The sequence below is a fragment of the Antechinus flavipes genome, chromosome 4 (assembly GCF_016432865.1).
Source record: "Antechinus flavipes isolate AdamAnt ecotype Samford, QLD, Australia chromosome 4, AdamAnt_v2, whole genome shotgun sequence".
In the NCBI taxonomy this organism is placed as follows: domain Eukaryota; kingdom Metazoa; phylum Chordata; class Mammalia; order Dasyuromorphia; family Dasyuridae; genus Antechinus; species Antechinus flavipes.
The window spans coordinates 123,211,380-123,221,539 of NC_067401.1; the positions used below are offsets into that span (position 1 = coordinate 123,211,380).

General features: G+C 38.4%; 1 long non-coding RNA gene across 1 annotated transcript; it reads left to right on the plus strand.

The window, feature by feature from the left end:
* The first annotated feature begins 865 nt into the window (after positions 1 to 865).
* On the plus strand, positions 866 to 9,663 carry LOC127558733 (uncharacterized). The gene is made up of 4 exons (XR_007952967.1): positions 866 to 965; positions 2,218 to 2,291; positions 7,898 to 7,989; positions 9,167 to 9,663. It is a non-coding gene; the product is annotated as an uncharacterized LOC127558733 (long non-coding RNA).
* The last annotated feature ends 497 nt before the right edge of the window (positions 9,664 to 10,160 follow it).

The following is a 10,160-nucleotide window of genomic DNA, read 5'->3' on the forward strand; positions in this document are numbered from 1 at the left end:
TGCTTTGGTCACCCCCCGTATTCAGAGGAAGAAGTCGCGGCAGACAACGGTTAAGTGACTTTTTTGTACCTCGGTTTCCTCAGCTGTAAAAATACCATCTTCCAACTGTTCCGCAAATCCTGGAGCCGTTATTTATGATTAAACGAGGAGCAGTTTGGGGGCCGTTCTAATTCCTCCCTGATGGGAGCCTGGGGACGGTTTAAGGAAAGCAGGAGTCGGTAAGGGTCGCTTTAAGCGCAGCCTTTCGAAAACCCTTTGCACGAATGTCGCAGCGCTGCACCCCAACAAGCCCTCACTCGACAGGACTCAGCACGTGTGTGGGGACACCTGCCATGAGCTCTGCTGCCTTCCTCCGGATTCTCTGGGTTCCCCGGGGCACAAGCCCAGGCTAGACTGCCCACGATCTACCTCCTTATTCCTGACATAGCGGTGGTTCTCTCAGTCTCTCCTCTGCCTCCCCTTCCCCAATCCTCACCCACGTTCGAGTCTGGGGAGTTAGACTCCCTCGCGCTCCCTTTCGCCCGCCCGAGTCTCTTCCCGCCCCGCTCCAGTAGGCCAAGAACCAGAGAATCCACTCCAGCAGCAGAGGCGCGCTCCGAGAGCTGGCCCCGCCTCCTCCTTTCCCCGGTCACGTTGGCTGCAGAGCGCATCCCGGCTGCGGGGGCCTTCCAGAGGGAGGAGACGGGGGTAGCTGAGGGGAGAGGGGTCACGTGAGAGTAGGAGTCTGACCTACTTTCCCCCCCAGCATCTGGCGCATGCGCAAAGGGCCACCTCGGTCGTTCTCTCCGCCCCTTGCCCGGGAGATTCACATGGAAATACATGTGCCCTGTTCCCCACCCCCTTCTTTCTTCGGGCCGGGGTAGCTTTACGCTCGGAGGCATTGGGCGCAGCTGGAGGGGTCCGTCTATTCGCTATGTTCTGTGTCATACCTGATAGCAGAACTGCCTGGGCAACTTCTCCACTTGGTAATTTACAAGCTTTTGCCAGCGGTTCACAGCACACCCCTCAGGGCTCTGCAAATCCTCGATCGCTCCTAAACTACGGAGGGGTGCGGGACTTGTTACAATTTCTGCCACATTTTTCCCGCTTCTGCCCTTGCTTCTCAAGCTTCTTGATACATTCTCAGCAATGATGTATTTTTACCCCGAAGGAGTAAAAGACATCATCGCTTCTTCTTTCAGCACAGTTGTTAATCGCTGTGTTAGACTTGTAACTGTATTAGCTTCTACTTATTCCCGGTGCGATTTCAGCCCAGTCTCCCTCCCCCCCTCCCCACCTGAGCCTTCAATTCCATCCACTGGAAAATGAGGACCTTCAGTCAGTCCGCAAGCACCCGCTAAACACCTTTATATGCTGGGCACTATGCTGTGGACTGAGATTACAGAGACCAAAATGAAATCGTCCCGGCCTTCAAGGAGCTTAGTGAGGGAATTAACGTTAAGTACATAATGTGGTTTATGTACACAGATACACAGTACGCGGAAACTGAACCTGTGACTCTCCCAATACAAGTTGGCACCTTCTCCGCAATTTATGATCAGAGTTCTCTAGCCCACAGAGGTTGGGACTTGCCCATACATAACACACGCTTAGTCAACTGCGGCTGAAGATTGGGAGCTTTTTTTTTAAATCAGGAATTCCTGGCTTCTAGGACTGCCTCTGACACGAATTGGCCCTGGGACCCTGACCTAGTCGCTTAATCTCTGAGTTTTATGCGCCTCTCTATGATTAAATTGTTGGGAAGAGGCTGGTCTATATTAGTGGAGAAATTCCTTCCTGGAAAGTCTTCTATACCGAGCCCGTGTAGAAAACTATTGCGAGACTGGCTCTAAATCTCGCATCCTCTCGTGAATCCCAGAAAGACTTGTAGGAATGGAAAAGGAGGTGGATGCAGGAAGGAGTATAGACCACTAAGTCCAATCTTCTCTTTTTACAGATAAGTGAGGTATAAAAAAGTTACAGAGCTTGTGTTTCTAAAGCAGGATTTAAACTCAGATGTTCCATTTCTGAGTCCTGCATTCTATGCACTGTGCCACCTAATTGTCATGTCTCATAGTTCCTAAAAACAAACAGTTTTTCCTGATGTCCTAGAAAATTTCAATAAGAATATAAATCTAGCAGAATAAATCCATTTCCACTATTGGAAAAAATTAATTTGTTGTTGTTCATGTGTTTCATCATGTTCAATTCTTTGTGACTCCTTGTGGGATTTTCTAGGCAAAGATGCTGGAATGGTTTGCCATTTCCTTCTCCAGCTCATTTGACAGATGAGGGAACTGAGGAAAACGCAAGTAAGTGTCTGAGGCCGGATTGGAACTCAGAAAACAAGTCTTCCTGTGCATTATGACTATCTCACTACCATAGGAAAAAAATTAAGACTATTCTATTCTATGATGCTGGTAGACTATTAATTACTAGTGCTATATTTGTGTTATAAACTGTTTTGAAAACTATTAACACAGTTTTAATACTATGTATTTAATACAATAATACTATTGGGTTTAAAATCCTAAAATCTTGATTATTTATCATTTTATTAATGATTTGAATAAAATATTACAATGCATATCTTTATCAAATTTGCATATGATAGAAAAATCTGTTTCCTGGTGTCTCAGGCTTCCTTCAAGTCTTGCCTTCAGCAAGAAGCCTTTCTTTGTCAGTGGCTTCTGTTGATTACTTTCATTTTATCCTGTATACATATCTTGTTTGTACATGCTGTTTGCATGTCTTCCCCTGTTAGACTTGGGGCTCCTTGAGAACAGAGGCTGTCTTTTGATTTTCTTTGAATCTCTTAGCACAGTGATCATCACATAATTGGAGCTTAATAAATGCTTGTTTGCTTGATTTGGAAGAAGTAGCTAACAAACTAGAAGACAGCCAAGATCCCAAAAGACTTTCACTGGTCAGTGTGTTGGACTGAATGAAATGTAATTGGGATAGAATATAAAGCCTTAATGCTTGAGTTCAACTTCAGAAGGACAGAATGGTTAGACAGCAGTTTAGTTGAAAAGGATTGAGGGAGGATTTGTGACTTGATACAAGTTCATCATGAGTTAGCAGTATGATGTGGCAGCCCAAGGCTAATTTGATTTTGAACTACATTATATTAAGTAGAAACTTCAGGTATAAGGAGGTGACGGTTTCCTTGGAAGCTTCCACAGTGAGAACACATCTGGAATATAGTACTGAGTTTTAAGCAACACAATATAGCAAAGATTGGAAACCACCCCAAAAAAAGGACAGCCAGAATGCCAAAAGATATGCAAAATTTATGTAGTGAAGAAAGGAGAGGCTGATATGAGAAGGCATCTAAACGAGCAAAGGCATGAAGCCAGGAGTAATCACAGTGCATTCTGGAGGCTGTCAGACTACCCATTTTAAAAGAGTTGACATTGGGGATCAGAGGAAGATAAAAGTTGAATAGATAAATTTGGGGTAGATTATGGAGGGTCTTGAATGCCACTTTAGGTTGTTTATTTTTGAACAAAGTGCTTGGCACACAGTGAGCTCTTAATAAATGCTCTAAAAATACTTTCATCCTATTACCTCTCTACCTCAATAAATGCTTTTTAATTCATTCATCCACTCATTTACTCAAACATTCATTCATTTATTTTTTTCATCCATTCATTCAACCTATGGGCAATGTAGTTTCAAGATCATGTATTATATTCTATTCTATACATAATCAGTCATCTGTCATCATGTTATCATCATCATCATAATTAACACTTGTGTGATACTTTAAAGACTTGCCAAAAGACTTTATATACATTATCTTATTTGATCCTCACAACAATTTTGTATGGCATTATTATTCCTAATTTTACAAATGGGGAAACTGAGGCAGAGCACTTATTAAATAACTTATCCAGAATCATACAGCTAGTTAGTATTTGAGGTAGAGTGCCTTTGATGCAGTTTCACAGAAGGATCATTTCATTTTAAATTATCTTGTTTTTATAAATATCTTATTTTTAATATCTTCATTTTAAAATATATCTCTTCTCCTCTAGTTAGCAAATCATCCCTTATAATAAAAGTTTGAAAAAAGAGGAAGGGGAAAAAAAGCAGTTTGGCAAAACCAATTATGACAGTATATGTAATATTCCACACTGTTTATATTTCACCTCGGCAAAAGGTTCTCATCTTGTTGGATTCTCTCCTTATAGTATTACTAGGAATCATTTCAGGAAACTTGAGGGAAATGCTGATCTTCAGAACAATACATTGTCAATTATTTCCATTACTAAGTTTTTTAGCAACATAAGAAAGTTAACAGATTGGGAGAGAAGATAAATGTAAGAGGCTTATTGTTCCTTTTCCTCTTTATTGATAGAAATATATGCAGATGAAAATTCCATTAAAACACAACTCATTACTCTTCTTCACATATACAGCATTTAAAAATCATATCTCCCCATTCTCATACCTTTTGCGAAGGCATATTGAATGTTAGCTACTAGAGGGCTTTTGTCTGTTTTGGTTTTATCTTTGCATCATCAGCTCCTACAATGGCACCTGGGACATAGAGTAATTAATGCATAATAAATACTTATTGATTGGTGTACATCCGTTGAATTGTGAAGCTGAAACTTGCAAACAAAACATGAGCTCTATTAGTCCCCAGCAATGAAGTAATGATGTTTGTGGATGATGGATTGACTGCTTTGACCCCTCAATGTCAGAAGACTAGTGGACTTAAATGAGGTCTTCAGAGTAGATAGTTATTACTTGGTATTCTGGAGGGAGGATTCCTGTTCAAGAAAAGAGGTGAACTAAATGATCTCTGGTGTGCCTTCCAACTGATTTTCAATGACATCACTTTATCCTCTACTTCCTTACCCAAGCAAAATGTTTATTCCTCAAAACTGCAACAAATTAGAATCCCCCTGGCCTGTTCTTTACTTACTTCCATCATTAAAGGACAGCTCATTACCTTTGATATATTGTGATGTGGATGGGGGTGGAGAGAGAGTGGAGAAATTAACAATTCCTCCACATCCTTAGTTCTGAAAAAGTGATTAGGATGTAGAGGTTCATTGCTGATCAGCCAGACCTCAAGTTTGAACTGAATTGAAATTACATCAAGTTAATTATCAGGAGAAAAGAGTTGCCCGATCCCTAAGGGAAAGAAGGGAATCTGCAGCTTCTTTTCTCTTTTCATTGCTTGCTCTCATGTTAAAAAAATCCAGGATGGGGGAGCGTGTCAATGAAGATCACTTTAAGGTACTGTTGCTAATGCTTGCTTAGAGTGACACTCCCTAATTCATCCACTGGTTTGAAGCACATCAGTTACCCTCAAACTGGTTTAGCCTATCTTCCAAGAGGATTTGCCGTGGATAATGGTTGAATGCAAGTAAACATCACAGGTGAAGGTGCAGGTCTGTAAAGGGCTCAACAAGCTCTCATACCACACTTGCTAGTCCTCCTTGGGCATTCCTTGAACATCCATACATTTAACTAGTTACTTAATAAATAGTATTTGACTGACTTCTGGACTAACGTGTCTAGAATCCTATGGAATATTGCACAAACTGTTAGAGTTGATTGATTTAGAGTAAATAAAAGAATTGTCCTGTAATGACTGAAGGGCTATGGCAGAAGAGAGGGTTGCACTTCCTTTGCTTGGCACTAGAAAGCAGAGTTAAACTCAATTTGTTGAAATCACTATAGAGAGGGGATCAGACATTCCACAGGAAGCCTTTCCCAATCCTCCTTAATTATATGTTTCGTCCCTTATTTGATTGTAAGCTCCATCTAACACCCAATGCCAAGATAAGGTCAAAATGGGTTCATGATTTTAGATATAAAGCAGTAAGTAAATTTGAAGAACAAGGGATAATCTCCCTTTCAGATATATGGAGAAGGAAGGCATTTATGGTGAAAGAAAAACCAGAGAACATTATGAAATGCAAAATAAGATCATTTTGATTACATTAAATTAAAAAGGTTTTACACAAACAAAATCAATGCAGCCAAGATTAGAAGGGAAGCAGAAAGCTGGGAAACAATTTTTATAATCAGTGTTTCTGATAAAGGCCTCATTTCTAAAATAGAGATCTGATTGAAATTTATAAGAATACAAGTCATTCCCCAATTGATAAATGATCAAAGAATATGAAGACAATTTTCAGATGAAATTAAAGCCATTTCTAGTCATGTGAAAAAAATACTTCAAATCACTATTTATAAGAGAAATTCAAATTAAGACAACTCTTGAAAAACTACCTATACCTCCCAAATTGGCTAAGGTGATAGGAAAAGATGATAAATTTTGGAAGGGATGTGGGAAAACTGAAACACTAATGTATTGTTGGTGGGTTATGAAATGATCTAACTATTCTGGAGAGCAATTTGAAACTATGCCCAAACAGCTATAGAACTGCCTATATCCTTTGATCTAGTGGTGTCTCTATTAGGTCTGTATCCCCAAAAAAATCCTCAAAGAAGGAAAAGGATGCACATGTGCAAAAATATTTGTAGCAATTCTTTTTGTAGTGGCAAAGGAACTGAAAATTGAGTGGATGCCCATCAGTTGGGGAATGGATGAATAAGTTATGGTATATGAAGATAATGGAATATTATCATTTTGTAAGAAATGAACAGACTGATTTTAGAAAACCCTGAAAAGACTTATATGAACTGATGTTGGCAGAACAAGAGAATGTTGTACATGGTAACAAGATTACATAATAATTAACTCTGAATTAACTTAACTCTTCTCAACAATGCAGCGATTCAAGGCAGTTCCAATAGATTTGGAATGTAAAATGCCTTCCACATACAAAGAGAGAACTATGGAGACTGGATGTGGATAGAAGCATAGTATTTTCATCTTTGTTGTTGTTTGTTTTCTTCTTTCTTGTGATTTTTCTTACACAACATGACAAATATGGAAATAGGTTTAAAGGATCACACATTTAATCTATATCAGATTGCTTGCTCTGAAGGTAAGGGAAGAAGAGAGGAAAATTTGGAACACAATATTGAGGGGAAAAAAAAGATTGTAAACTCCTTGAGTAGGGATTGTCATTTCTTTCTTTAAATCTGCAGGGTTTTGCACAGTGTTAGGAATATAATAGGAGCTTAATAAATGCTTATTGACTGACTCCTCAACATAAAAAATAAACCTCTTAAGACCTGTCAAAAATTAAAGAGACTTCCATAGAGTCTGTGAGCTTCTTGTAAATGGTCATTTTTAAAGTAGAGCCTGGATAACTAGTAAGTTTATCAAAAATGAGATTCATACTCATGAATAAGAGTTGAACTAGATGACCTTTGAAGTCTCTTCTAACTCTGCCATATATTATTCTGTAATGCATTAGTCTAATATACCACTTCTAGATATTCCTATTCCTCAAACCCAATTTTAAAGGGTCTTACAATGAATACAGATAATTATTGATTATCTATGCTAGTGGAAGAGAGATAATTCTCCAATCATGGTATATTTAACTTTGACAATTTTTTTTATTCCTTTACTCCTACTCCCAGTGGATTTATTATATCTTCCTACTTATATTTTACTTCAAATAATTCTCTTCCATCAGTATACACTGACTAATATAAGAAGCAGCCCAGCTGGATGCTGGGTATAAAAAGAAAGACAAATCAGTGATTTAAAAAATCTAATCCCATGCAGAAAACTGAAATTGCATCTTGTCTTGGTTCAGATTTGAAAATGATACCAAAAAGAGTGATCACTATCAATGAAAACAGGTATGACTGGCAGGCTGATGGTGTGGGACATTACAATTTTCATACTGTCCATACATAGAGAAGGAATTTGTCAACTGAAGATAATATGCAAAGAAGGATCCTGTTAGCAATTGTATTTCTTAGAATTATGCTTTGTCTTTTAACCTCTTTTGCCTCCATTTTCTCCTAGCAGTAATCATGGTATAGTAGAAAAAGGACAACACTAGAAATCAAGAAGCCTATATTCTAGCCCCAATTCTGTCATCAACAAGGAGGACAACTCTGGTAAGTGACACTTTCTTATTGCATCTTAGTTTCCTCCTCTATTTAAAAATAGCTAATATTCATATATTGCTTTCTATATATCAAGCTTTCTATATGCTAAGCACTTTACAATGATTGTTTCGGTGAATCCCTATTTGTGAGGATCAAATAGCTTTGGGAGGTAGGTGCCATTGTTATCCCCATTTTACAGATGAGAAACTGAAACAAACAAAAGTGACTTGCCCAGGGTCAAAGAACTTGTGTCTGAAGCTGGATCTGACCTCAGATCTTCCTGACATTGGGCTCAGAATGTTGGAAGAAGTGATTACTAAGTGTTCCTCCCATTCTAGATCAAGAATTCTTAGCCAGAAGTCTTCAGACTGTGAGTAGATTTTAGGGTGTCTATGACCTTAGCTAGGGAAAAATTATTTTCACTAATTTTCAACTAAAATGTAGCTTTTCCTTCAATTACAATTTAAAAAATATTTCTCTTCGCTATTGACCACAACATAGAAAATTTTGATTATATCAAATTGAAAAGTTTTTGTACAAACAAAACAAATGCAAACAAGATTAGAAGGGAAACAATAAACTGGAAAAACATTTTTACAATCAAAGGTTCTGATAAAGGCCTCATTTCCAAAATATATAGAGAATTGATTCTAATCTATAAGAAATCAAACCATTCTCCAATTGATAAATGGTCAAAGGATATGAACAGACAATTCTCAGACGAAGAAATTGAAACTATTTATAGACATATGAAAACATGCTCCAAATCATTATTAATCAGAGAAATGCAAATTAAGACAACTCTGAGATACCACTACACATCTGTCAGATTGGCTAGAATGACAGGGAAAGATAATGGGGAATGTTGAAGGGGATGTGGGAAAACAGGGACACTGATACATTGTTGGTGGAATTGTGAACACATCCAGCCATTCTGAAGAGCAATTTGGAACTATGCTCAAAAAGTTATCAAACTGTGCATACCCTTTGATCCAGCAGTGTTTCTACTGGGCTTATACCCCAAAGAGATACTAAAGAAAGGAAAGGGACCTGTATGTGCCAAAATGTTTGTGGCAGCCCTGTTTGTAGTGGCTAGAAGCTGGAAAATGAAAGGATGTCCATCAATTGGAGAATGGTTGAGTAAATTGTGGTATATGAATGTTATGGAATATTATTGTTCTGTAAGGAATGACCAGCAGGATGAATACAGAGAGGACTGGCGAGACTTACATGAACTGATGCTGAGTGAAATGAGCAGAACCAGGAGATCATTATATACCTCAGCAACGATACTGTTTGAGGATGTATTCTGATGGAAGTGGATCTCTTCAATAAAGAGAGCCTTAATTGATCAAAGATGGACAGAAGCAGCTACACCCAGAGAAAGAACACTGGGAAATGAATATAAACTGCTTGCATTTTTGTTTTTCTTCCCGGGTTATTTATACCTTCTGAATTCAATTCTCCCTGTGCAACAAGAAAACTGTTCGGTTCTACACAAATACATTGTATCCAGGATATACTGTAACCTATTCAACATGTAAAGGACTGCTTGCAATCTGGGGGAGGGGGTGGAGGGAGGGAGGGGAAAAATCGGAACAGAAATGAATGCAAGGGATAATGCTGTAAAAAATTACCCCTGGCATGGGTTCTATCAATAAAAAGATATTAAAATTAAAAAAATATATTTCTCTGAGAAGGGGTTCACAAGCATCATCAGACTGCCAATGGTATCCATGATACATTACAAACTCTTGGTAGAACTAGTCTAAGTTAAGAACTCTTGGTCTAGAAGCTGTTTTGTTGAGTTTTCTAAACACAAGTTTGACCATGTTACTCTTTTTTTTTTTTTTGAGTATTTAAATAATTGAGTACTCAAATTACTCTCCTGAATAAACTCCAATGGCTCCCAATTACTTCCAGAATAAAATAAATAATCCTCTGGTTTTTAATAAGTCTTTCATTACTTGGCTATTTCCTATCTTTCTATGCTTATAATTTATTCCCCAGCATGGACTCTGTGATATAGCAATCCTGGTCTTCTTGCTTTTCCTTGTACACTCTACTCCATTTCCTAACTCTCTATGCCCTTCAAATGGCCATTGACCAAGTCTGAAATGCTCTCCCTTCTTAGTTAAATCTTCTGGCTTTCCTCTCTTCCTTCAAGTCTCTGCTCAAAT